Source organism: Phascolarctos cinereus, unplaced genomic scaffold, assembly GCF_003287225.1.
Source record: "Phascolarctos cinereus isolate Bilbo 61053 unplaced genomic scaffold, phaCin_HiC Scaffold_4;HRSCAF=312, whole genome shotgun sequence".
NCBI lineage: Eukaryota > Metazoa > Chordata > Mammalia > Diprotodontia > Phascolarctidae > Phascolarctos > Phascolarctos cinereus.
Window position 1 is genome coordinate 279,380,566 of NW_027555847.1, and position 10,427 is coordinate 279,390,992.

Here is a 10,427-nt window from a genome sequence, read left to right on the forward strand (position 1 = left end):
TAAGCAGCTATTAGACAGGGTGAGAGTGAATATTAGTGAGAAAGTAGGGATCTCTGTAGAAGATGGGATAGAATGGTATTGTTTTTACATGCAGAGAGGTTTGCCTTGCAAGGAGAAGGTCTTTTCATGTGATACAGAGATGAAGGAGGAGATAGTGGCAGAAAGCATTTGAGTGATATAAGATGAGAAGGTGAGAAGAGGGAGCTCTTGGTGAATGGCCTTATTTTGTTGTTGTTGTTGAAATATGAGGCTGATTCTCTAAGCTGAGAGAATAGGGGGAGCCATGAGAGGTTTGAAGCTTTTAGCAAAGTTATTTACTAATACGGTACAGTAAGAACAGTTGGTACAAAACATTTCTAGAAGCCAGGGAATATACTTTCTCAAAAATATATGCAAGATAATGAAAAGAACAGGCTCAAACTTGGGAGAATAGTAGTGAGGCATATACGTGGGGAACATGTATGGCATAGGGGTAACTCACAAATCCTAGGTCCTGAAAGCACATTCTCCAGTCCTCTCAATATCTGTTTAAAACAGCAAGAAAGAGAGAGAACTTCAAGAGTCTGATGGTTTGTTTTTATGTAACCCCTGAGGCTCCTCTACTGAGCAGCCAGTTAGGGAAATTCTCCATTATGATATAGTACAAGCCCCTGAGAATGGCTGGAAGTAGTCTTTCTCAAGCTTCCACCCATTAGACTGGAACCAGGCAGGGAATATCTTCAAATGCCCTAAGGAATAGCCTTATAAGCCAGTTCACCCACGTGACTATATTCTGCTCAGTGTATGCTCAAATGTTGCTGACTGTGTAGATATAAAAAGAAGCATAGTGAATATCACAGAAAGAACATTGGGCTGAGAGTTAGGAAGCTATATCCAGGTCTGCCACTAACTTGGGCTAATCACTTATCTTTTCTAGACTCTAAGAAGCCCAGTGTCTCTTAATGTTCTATCTTGTGCACTATTCTCTCTTTTCCCTCTATACTGCCTCAATGATCTCATTGGCTCCCACGTATGCTGGGCAGAAGTTTCTCAGATCTATCTATCCAGCCCTAATCTTTTTCCTGAGTTCCAGTCCCACATACCAACTGCCTTTTATATATCTTGAACTAAATGTTCCATAGGTATCTCAAACTCTACATGTCCAATACAGAATTCATTATCTTTCCCCTTAAACTTTTCCCTCTTCTTTAAAATTTCCCTAGTACCATAAAGTGAACCCCATCTGCCTAGTCACCTAGGCTGGCAACTTTAGTGTTATCTTCTCACTAACCCCATGTAGCCAAATATTTTGCCAAATCTTGTTTCTTCTTACTTTATAATATCGCTCACATATGCCTCCTCTCCATTAACACAACCAATACCCTAGTTTAGGTTCTCATAACGTCTAGTCTGAATATTTGCAATAGCCTTCTAATTAGTCTCCTTGTCTCATCTCTCCCCACTCCCCACATTCCATCTTGCATTTCTGTGCCTTTGCATTATTTGCCTTCCATACCTGGAATGCTCTCCCTCCTCACCTCTGCCTATTAGTTTTCTTGGCTTCCTTTAAGGTTCAGCACAAACCCTACTTTCTGTAAGCCTTCTCTGGTCCCACCAGTGCCTTCTCCTCTGAGATTATCTTTTATCTATTCTCTGTGTAACCTATATGTATCTAGTATTGTTGTTGTTCAGTCATTCAGTTGTGTCTGATTCTTCATGACCCTGTGGACCATACTATCCATGGGATTTTCTTGGCAAAGATAATGGCAAAGTGGTTTGCCATTTCCTTCTCCAGTGAATTAAGTCAAACAGAGGTCAAGTGACTTGCCCAGGGTCATATAGCTACAATGTGTTTGAGGCCAGATTTGAACTTACATCTTCCCAACTCTAGGCCCAGTGTAGTTATCTACATGTTACCTATATCTCATGATGTGTCCTTGAGCATGAGGGCTATTTTTGCTTTTCTTTGTATCCCCTGCATACACTAAGAGATTAATAAATGCTTTTTGACTTGACTTGCTTTTCCTCAACTTTAAGATGAGGAGATCTCTAAGGTGCTTTCAACTTTAATCTTCTATGACCACAAAAAGATAGGATATAGGAGGAGTACATTTTGATAAGAGGAAGGGCTGAGGGCTGGGTTACCTAGCTGAGGCTAGGTAACCCAGGAGAAATGTGGGGCTATCAGGGCAAGGTGAAGAATTGTACTGTGTGGGGGAAGGAGGTCTAGATAGTGAGGAGGAGAATACTTTTCTCCTACTTTTCACTCTTTCTAGGTCCTAGGCCAGAAGTAGCTAGGCGGCACAGAACCTGAAATCAAGAAGATCTGAGTTCAAATCCAGATATTTAGTAAATGTGTGACCCTGTTCAAATCACTTAACCTTTTTAACCACTTAACTGTCTGCCTTAATTTCCTCAACATTAAATGAGGGTAATAACAGCACTACCTTCCAACGCTGTTGTGAGGATCAAAGGAAATATTTGCAAAGTGTTTAGCATAGTCCTTGGCACATAATAGGTGCTTAATAAATGCTTGTTTCTTTCCTTTGGGGTAGGGGAGAGTTTTGGTTAGAAGAGATGGAGGTAGAACGGTTGATTCCTGGTTCCTGGGAACTTAGCCAGTATTTATTTAGTGGAAGATCAGAAGTTTTTCTCTGACTTTACTCTTTTTATTTCTTCTCTTTTCCTTTTACTCCTTACCAAACTAGATTTGCAAAATAAAAAAGACACCCGGGAAGAATTTTTTAGGTCAGTAGACAAAAAGTGTTAAAACATGTTCATCCACTGTACAATATATCTCCATAACTCTTTCCATCTCCAGAGACAGAAACGTAAAGGGAGCAGAAGGAAGAAGATCAGAAAAAAAGAGAGGGCAAAGAAGACAAAAATAGGAGAGGTCAGACAATTCAAAAATTTAATAAATATATACTATGCATCTAGTATTGAGATAGGCACTTTGAAGCAAAGATAAATAAGACAGCCCTTTTACTCATGAAGTTTACAACCCAGGCAGAGAGAAATAATGTGTATATAAATGACCACAACACAATAGAATAAGATAAGTGCATAAAAGAAATACAAAGTGTTATGTGATATTCAAAGAAGGAAAGATAATTTCTGTAAGTATTCATTCATTTTCTTCAGTTATCAGTTTTGTTAGCATAAAATTGGGCAAAATAGTTTATAATAATTTCTTCTTTAATTGTAAGTCCTGCTTTTTTATTTTTGGTAAGAACTACTTGTTTTTTTTTTCTCTTTTTAAAACTAGGTTAGCTGTTTATTTCATTAGTTTTTAATTTTCTCTCACTCAAAAAGCCAAGAAGAGAGAAGTTTTTCAAAGAAATAGCTCCTAATTTTATCAGTTATTAATTTAAAATAACATTAATAGTAATGATAAAATTATATTAATTTAAATAACACTAATATTAATAAATTAATATTAATTTGAAATAACCATCAATTGTTAAATTATCAATTCAGTGGAATTTTTTTCTTTAAATTTTATTAAACTCTTCTTTCATTTACAGAATTTTTACTTGTTTTTAGTTGAGTTTTGATTTGTTATTGCTCAATGTTTTAAATTGCCTGACCAACTTATTGGCTTGTTCTTTCTTTCTTTTGTTGATGAAAGCATTTAGAGATATAAAATTTCCCCACAGAAGTGCTTTAGTTGCATCTCATACAACTTGGTGTGTTGTCTCATAATTGTCATTTTCTTTGATGAAATTTTCTATCATTTCTATAATTTGTTCTTTGGCCCACCACTAATTTTTAAGAAATATGTTATTTAGTCTTCAATCATTTTTAATTCTTTCTTTATAGGTCTTTTATTGAAAATAATTTTGTTGCTTTGTGATCGTTAAATGATGTGTGTATTTTTTTGATGGGGGCTTCATGCCCCAACACATGATAAATTTTTGAAAGATGCCACGTATAGCCCAGAAATATGTAAATTGCTTTCTATTCCTTTTCGTCAATCACCAGGAAGATCTGTCATTTCTAATTTTTCTAAAGTTCTAGTCAGGTCCTTAACTTCTTTCTTATTTATCTTTCAATTAGATTTGTCTAGATCTGAAATGGGTACATTTAGGACCCCTCCCCCCACTATTATAGTTTGACTATCTATTTCTTCTTCCAATTTGATTAACTTTTCCTTTAAGTATTTAGATGCTATGTTATTAGGTGCATATATATTGAGTATTGATATTTATTTGTTTGTATATTTATTTGTACCTTTAAGCATTATATAATTTTCCTGTTTCTCTTTTGATCATTTTTATAGTTTATCTTTATCTGAAATCATGACTGCTACAATAACTTTTTTTTTCGGCTGAAGTATAATAGATTTTGTTGTACCCCCTCATTTGAACTCTGTGTAGATCTTTGTGTTTCAAGTGTGTTTCTTGTGAAGATAAAAACAAAAACACGGCTTTTCCATTTGCTCCCTGGCCCCTCCCAAGCAGGGCTCCAGCTGCATGGCGCTCACACTGAGCTCCGAGCCTCCACAGTGCTAGCGTAGCCACCTCCCTCCTTCCTCCGCCATGATCATCTATTGAGACATCATCAGCCATGATAAGATGTTCTCTGACATTTACAAGATCTGGGAGATCACCAAACAGGTTGTGCCTGGAGGTGAAAGGGAAGATGATCAGTAGGACAGAGGGTACCATTGATGATTCACTCCTCAGTGGAAATGTCTCTGCTGAAGGTCCTGAGGGTGAAGGAATAGATGCCAGTGTAATCACTGCAGTTGACATAGTAATAAACCATCATCTGCAAGAAACTAGTTTCACAAAAGAATTCTACAAAAAGTACATCAAAGATTACATGAAATCAATCAAGGGCAGACTTGAAGAACACAAGCTAGATATAGTAAAACTTTTTGTGATGGGAGCTGCAGAACAAATCAAACACATTCTTGCTAATTTTAAAAACCATCAGTTCTTCATAGGTGAAAACATGAATCCAGATGGCATGGTGGCTCTCTTGGACTTCTGTGAGGATGGTGTGATTCCATATATGATTTTCTTTAAGGATGGTTTAGAAATGGAGAAATGTTAACAAATTCAGCTGATTACTTTGACTCACCTGTCATCATAACTGGCTGCTGCTTTTTGTCATCTATACAACACCAGGACTTAAACAAACTTGGACTGATGTCATCTTGAGCTTTATTTATTTATTTTTGACCCTGATTTATTTGGAGTGGAGGCATTATTTTTAAAAACGTGTCATGTAGGTCGTCTAAAATAAAATGCATTTAACCCCCCCCAAACAAAACAACAACAAAAACAAACAAAAACATGCTGTCAGATTTTGTTCTCTCATTCCTTCTTCAATCCTTTTCTGTCTTATAAATGAGTTCATCTCATTCACATCTATGATTGTTAATTGTTTATGTCCCTACATCCTGTCCTCTTGAATTTTTCCTATTTTTACTCCCATCTTCCTCTTTATAAATTAGAAATAGGTGATTAAAAAAAGAGGGCATTTTCCTGACTTTTGATCTCATAAGTGAAAAAACCTGTTTATTCTCCATTATAGTTCTTTTTATAATGATAATGATAACAATAATTATAGCTAACATTTATATAGAGATCACTATTTGCTATGCACTGTTCTAAATGCCTTACAATTACTATCTTATTTGATCCTCACAAGAACTCTGGGAGGCATGTGCTATTATTATTCCCATTTTACAGATGAGGAAACTGAGGCAAACAGAGTTTGTGACTTGTCCAAGTTCATAAAACTAGGAAGTGTCTGAGGTTGGATTTGAACTCAAGTCTTCCTGACTGTAGACTCAGTGCTCTGTCCATTGCACTACCTAGCTGCCTTTTCTTCTTATCTTGCCCCAGACACCAGGTTTTTCCTCTTTCCTCTTTTCCTTTTAATTCTCCTTTCACGTTCCTCCCTCTAACATTCTAGATTGTTTTGCTCATGACTATCCCCTGTTAACACCCCTTACCTTAGACTCCTTTCTAACCCTTCTTTTTCCCTGATCCCTCCAATTTCCCTTTTGAATTCAATATATTCTATATTGAGACTTCTAAATGTATTTGTATGAGTAATTATATTAAATCTTTATCTAATTTAGATAAAAGTGAGGTTCATGTTATGTTCTTTCTTCTGTGGGCATATACTTGTGATCTTACATACCTCTATTATGCCAGTATGGTCTCTGGTCCCTCCCTACTATCAACACCAAACCAAATCACCCACAGACCCTCTATCATTTTAATTTTTCTCTATAACCTTTATGGACTTACAATTCTGAAAAGATATTTCCCCCATTAACATGTAAATAATTCTGCCCCACATATTCCCTTTCAATTAAACCAATATGTGTATTTTTCTGTGTTTTTCTATATTTTTCTTAGTGTCTTCTTTTCCATATCTAAATATCTGTTCAGTTCAGGTACTTTTCATTAGGAATGCTTGGAAATCCTCTATTCTACTAAAGGTTAATTATTTTTCTCTGAACTTTTGCCTGGACTTGTGGAGTCACTGTCCTCCTCCACGTCAGAGTCTCTCAAACCAAGGTATTTCCTCATTGTGGTTGGATTTTTCCTTGGTTTGCTCATGAGGGTGGAGTGGTGGGGTAACTGGTTAGGTCAAGCTCAACAATTGAATATTATGGGCAGGGCCTTCTTGGTCCTGAATATAGTAGGACAAACTCTGCCCCTCCTTCATGAGACTCACAGGCTTTGCCTAAGGGTTCCTTCTTTTCTCAGGGATTTCCCTGCTATTGTTGTTGTGCAAAGTCACTAGCCTTACTTTCTCCTTAGGAGCCATCTGGGTCCAGTGGTGAAATACAGATCTCCTTCTGGAGTCATTTTCCCCTGGTGCTGGGCTCAGCGGTCATTCCTGTGCTGTGCACCCACCTGTATCACACCTGTGCTGGGACTCTGAGGATGCCCGAAGTCACTCTCCTGTAGCCAAGGACCTTTGGAAAGCTTGAGCTTGACTAGGTCTGGGCACTGTGGTGCTCATGGAGGGAGGACTGAGACTGCCTAGAAGGTTCCCAGGGGACTGCCTGCACACTCCACCTTCTTTACTTGGCTCTTGACCTGGTGACTTCACCATTCTAGGATTATCAAAGGATTTCAAGAATCTCTGTCTGGATTCCCGGTTTGGGTAGGAGGAAGTCTAGATGTCATTCCCTTCTTGGCTTAGTAGTTTGGTGTATCTCTAATCCTTAATGGAATGATTGTGGTATATCTGGAATTCTCCTATCCTGGTGCTTCCCACATTTGAATGATCATTTCTGATTAGAGAGACAATGGAAGGCTTCAGGGGGTGGTGGCACTTGAGTTGAGTCTTGTGTGGTGGGTAAGATTTCTAAAAGCAGAGAAGACCAAGGGGAGCATTCTAGAAATAAAGATGAACATTACCAAAAGAAAGGAGGAAGGAATGGATGGGATATGTGTAGTGGACAGGAAATAGACTAGAGTGGTTGGGGCATAGAGGAGAGAGCTAGAATGGATGGAAAATGAAGGAGGAAAAGAAGAAATAGGTATGAGGTGATATTGATTGTGACTTTGTTATAACAAACTTCTGATAAATTAAAATGTTGATAACACATGAGTTATCAAATATATGAAATACTTTGCAAGCCTCAAAACACCATTATAAAAAGCGATATTAATTTTTCACAAAGGAATTTCCCCTTAAAATAGAGGTAGGAAAGGTTACTGAAATGAAGGGAGTGTGGCAAAGGTACAAATGGTTAATAAAGACAACTTTTTGCTCATTTTATAATTACCTAAGACCAGCATGCAGAATACAACTTTCTGTATTACTTAAATGGTGCTACTTTTTTTTTAAACTTAAATAGGAGTATAAGTATCTGTAACCAAGAAAGCAGTGTGGATTTAAGAATGGAAATAATGCTAATAAGGTTGTTTGACAGAAGGGAGACCCAAGCTAGTAGCTAATGTCAGTTGAGATAGGAGAACATCATCTATCCCATTGGGTTAGATGGATAGTGTAATATTTTTGGTATTTTTCATGAATCTTCTTTGTGCCTTATGTCACCTATTCATCTACATCTTAAAGGTCTAAGATGCATGGAGAGTTGTTTACAATTAATGTTATCATATGCAATTCAAGCAGTATATCAGATTTTGGGGTATGCAGAAATGTAAAATGTATGACAAGGAATTATAAGACTAGAACTTGCTATAATCACTTCTTGAGATTCAAAAATCTGAATTAAATGAGGGGGAAGAAATTACAAAATAAAAATAGGAAAGATTCTGATTATTTTCAGTATTTAGTATTTTTCAATGTGTCCTGTTGGCATTGATGTATTATGTATAAGAAGTACTGTAAATTTACTATTATGTCTTTAACAAAACAACAAAATTATTTCCAGAACTGCCTATACTTATGAATTAAACGGGAAAGACCTTGTATATTATTTCTGCCTCTCCCCCCAACCATAAGTTCCTCGAGAATACACATTGCTTCCAATCACAAAGTTTCATGGCTAGAAGGACCTTTAGAAATTTTCCAATCCCAAATGAACTTGGAATCAGGAACACATCTTCATGAGTTCAAATCTGGCCTCACACATTTACTAGTTATGTGACCTTGGGCAAGTCACTTAACCCTGTGTATCTCAGTTTCTCATCTGTAAAATGAGCTGGAGAAGGAAATGGCAAACCACTGTAATATCTTTGCCAAGAAAATTTCAAATGGGTCATGAAGAGTCGGACATGACTGAAACGAATGAACAACAAATCTTTTATTCTACTGTTATTTTGAAGTTAAAGGAAGAAAGACAGAGAGGAAAAGTGATTTGCCCAAGGGATATAACTAATTAATGACAGAACTGGGACTAGAACCAACATCTCCTGAATCCCAGTCCAATCTTTCCCACAAGGCTTCCCTTGTTGAAACAATCTCTCTGTTCTCAGCTGTTATTTATTCCTGTTTTACTTTAGCTTTACTATATCAAGAAATATTTTCATTTCTACAAAGCAGACTAATGTATAAGTGTCCAGCCTGCAGCTAGAATGACCTGGTTTCAATACTGCTTTTGATACTTACAGAATGATCTTAACTTCTTTTGAGACTCTTTCCTCACCTGTAAAATGGAGACAACTCCTGGGTTGTTTTAGGTACTAATGACAAAACATAAATGCTTTGGAAACTTTAAAGCATTTTAATGCATGTGTAAACAGAAGTTATTATTATGGACATAAAAGCACAATAAAGACTTTCCAGAAACAATTTCCCCCCCAAAATCAAAGACTTTATTAACATAAAGTACAACACATAGAATGTCCAAATTCACCTCCCAAAATCTATACTAAATAGATAAATCCTATTTGAACCCATTACAAAGACATTATAATTCAGTAATAAGTTGTCCAGGAATAAGGGGTCTGAGTTGAGTCAGTCAGTCAATAAACATTTATTAAGCACCTACTATGTGTTAGATACTGTGCTAAGTGGTCTGGATAAAAAAAGAGGCAAAAGACAGTCCCTGCCCTCAAGGAGCTCACAAACTAATGGGGGAAGTTTGAGGGATAAAAAGGTTTGGAAGAGCTGCTATGGAGAGTGGGGTAATAAGCTGATATGGCAGGTATAGAACTGTTGCCTAGCAGCAGTGAGGGCTTACTTGAGATTGTATAAATTTGTGGTGGATCCATTTGGAATGATTGTGATTTTTTTCACCTGTGCATGTGAAAGCCTCTGATGGGGGGAGTGATCCAAGGCTGAGGCTTGGCAAAGTACAATCAGAGATATAAGGGGGCCAGATATTCAAGAGAAGAGGAAGGTGTAGAGTTGAACTGGTTTATCAGAGCGTCAAGATAGGGGAAAGAAGAGAAAGTAATTAGTACAGGGGAGATGGCCTGGAAGAGAACTGAGGGGCTGGGAAATGGGAGAGTGAAGTATAAACCAAGACTTTGGTAAGGGAAGGCAGGGTGAGGTGGAAAGCCAGTAGATGATGGTCAGCTAATGGGATTTTAGAGTTCTTGGAAAAATGGAATTGGTGCATTTGTGAGATATGGTAAGATGGAGGGTATGACCATCTTTGTGTGTGGCTGAGGTGGGAATTAAGGGGCAGTAGTAGGTCGTGGCAAGTGAGTAGGTTAAGGAACTGAGCGGTTAGGGTGTTTGAAGGAGTGTCAGTATGTATGTTGAAGTCCTCTAGTATGAGGGCAGAGTTGGGGAGAAGAGAAAGATTGAGACTCAGGTACTGAATTTGTTGAGGACTGAAAGGCTGCCCTGGAAGTCTGAAGACAACAGTGACCAGGATTTTGATTGGGTGGAAAATATAGATTGTATGGACCTCAAAAGGAGGAAAGGATACTGAGTGATGGAGGTAGGGAGAGAACCTGGAAGAGGCAATGGGAAGCAATAAGTATTATAACTCCCCTGCCTCAACCAGTGAGCCATGGGGAATGACTGAGAAAACTTTCAAAACAAAAGTGATC

The 10,427-nt window shown here is 37.5% G+C and overlaps 1 pseudogene; it reads left to right on the plus strand.

Moving 5' to 3' along the window:
* Window positions 1-4,520: 4,520 nt before the first annotated feature.
* Window positions 4,521-5,146, plus strand: LOC110195911 (translationally-controlled tumor protein-like; annotated as a pseudogene).
* Window positions 5,147-10,427: the final 5,281 nt, after the last annotated feature.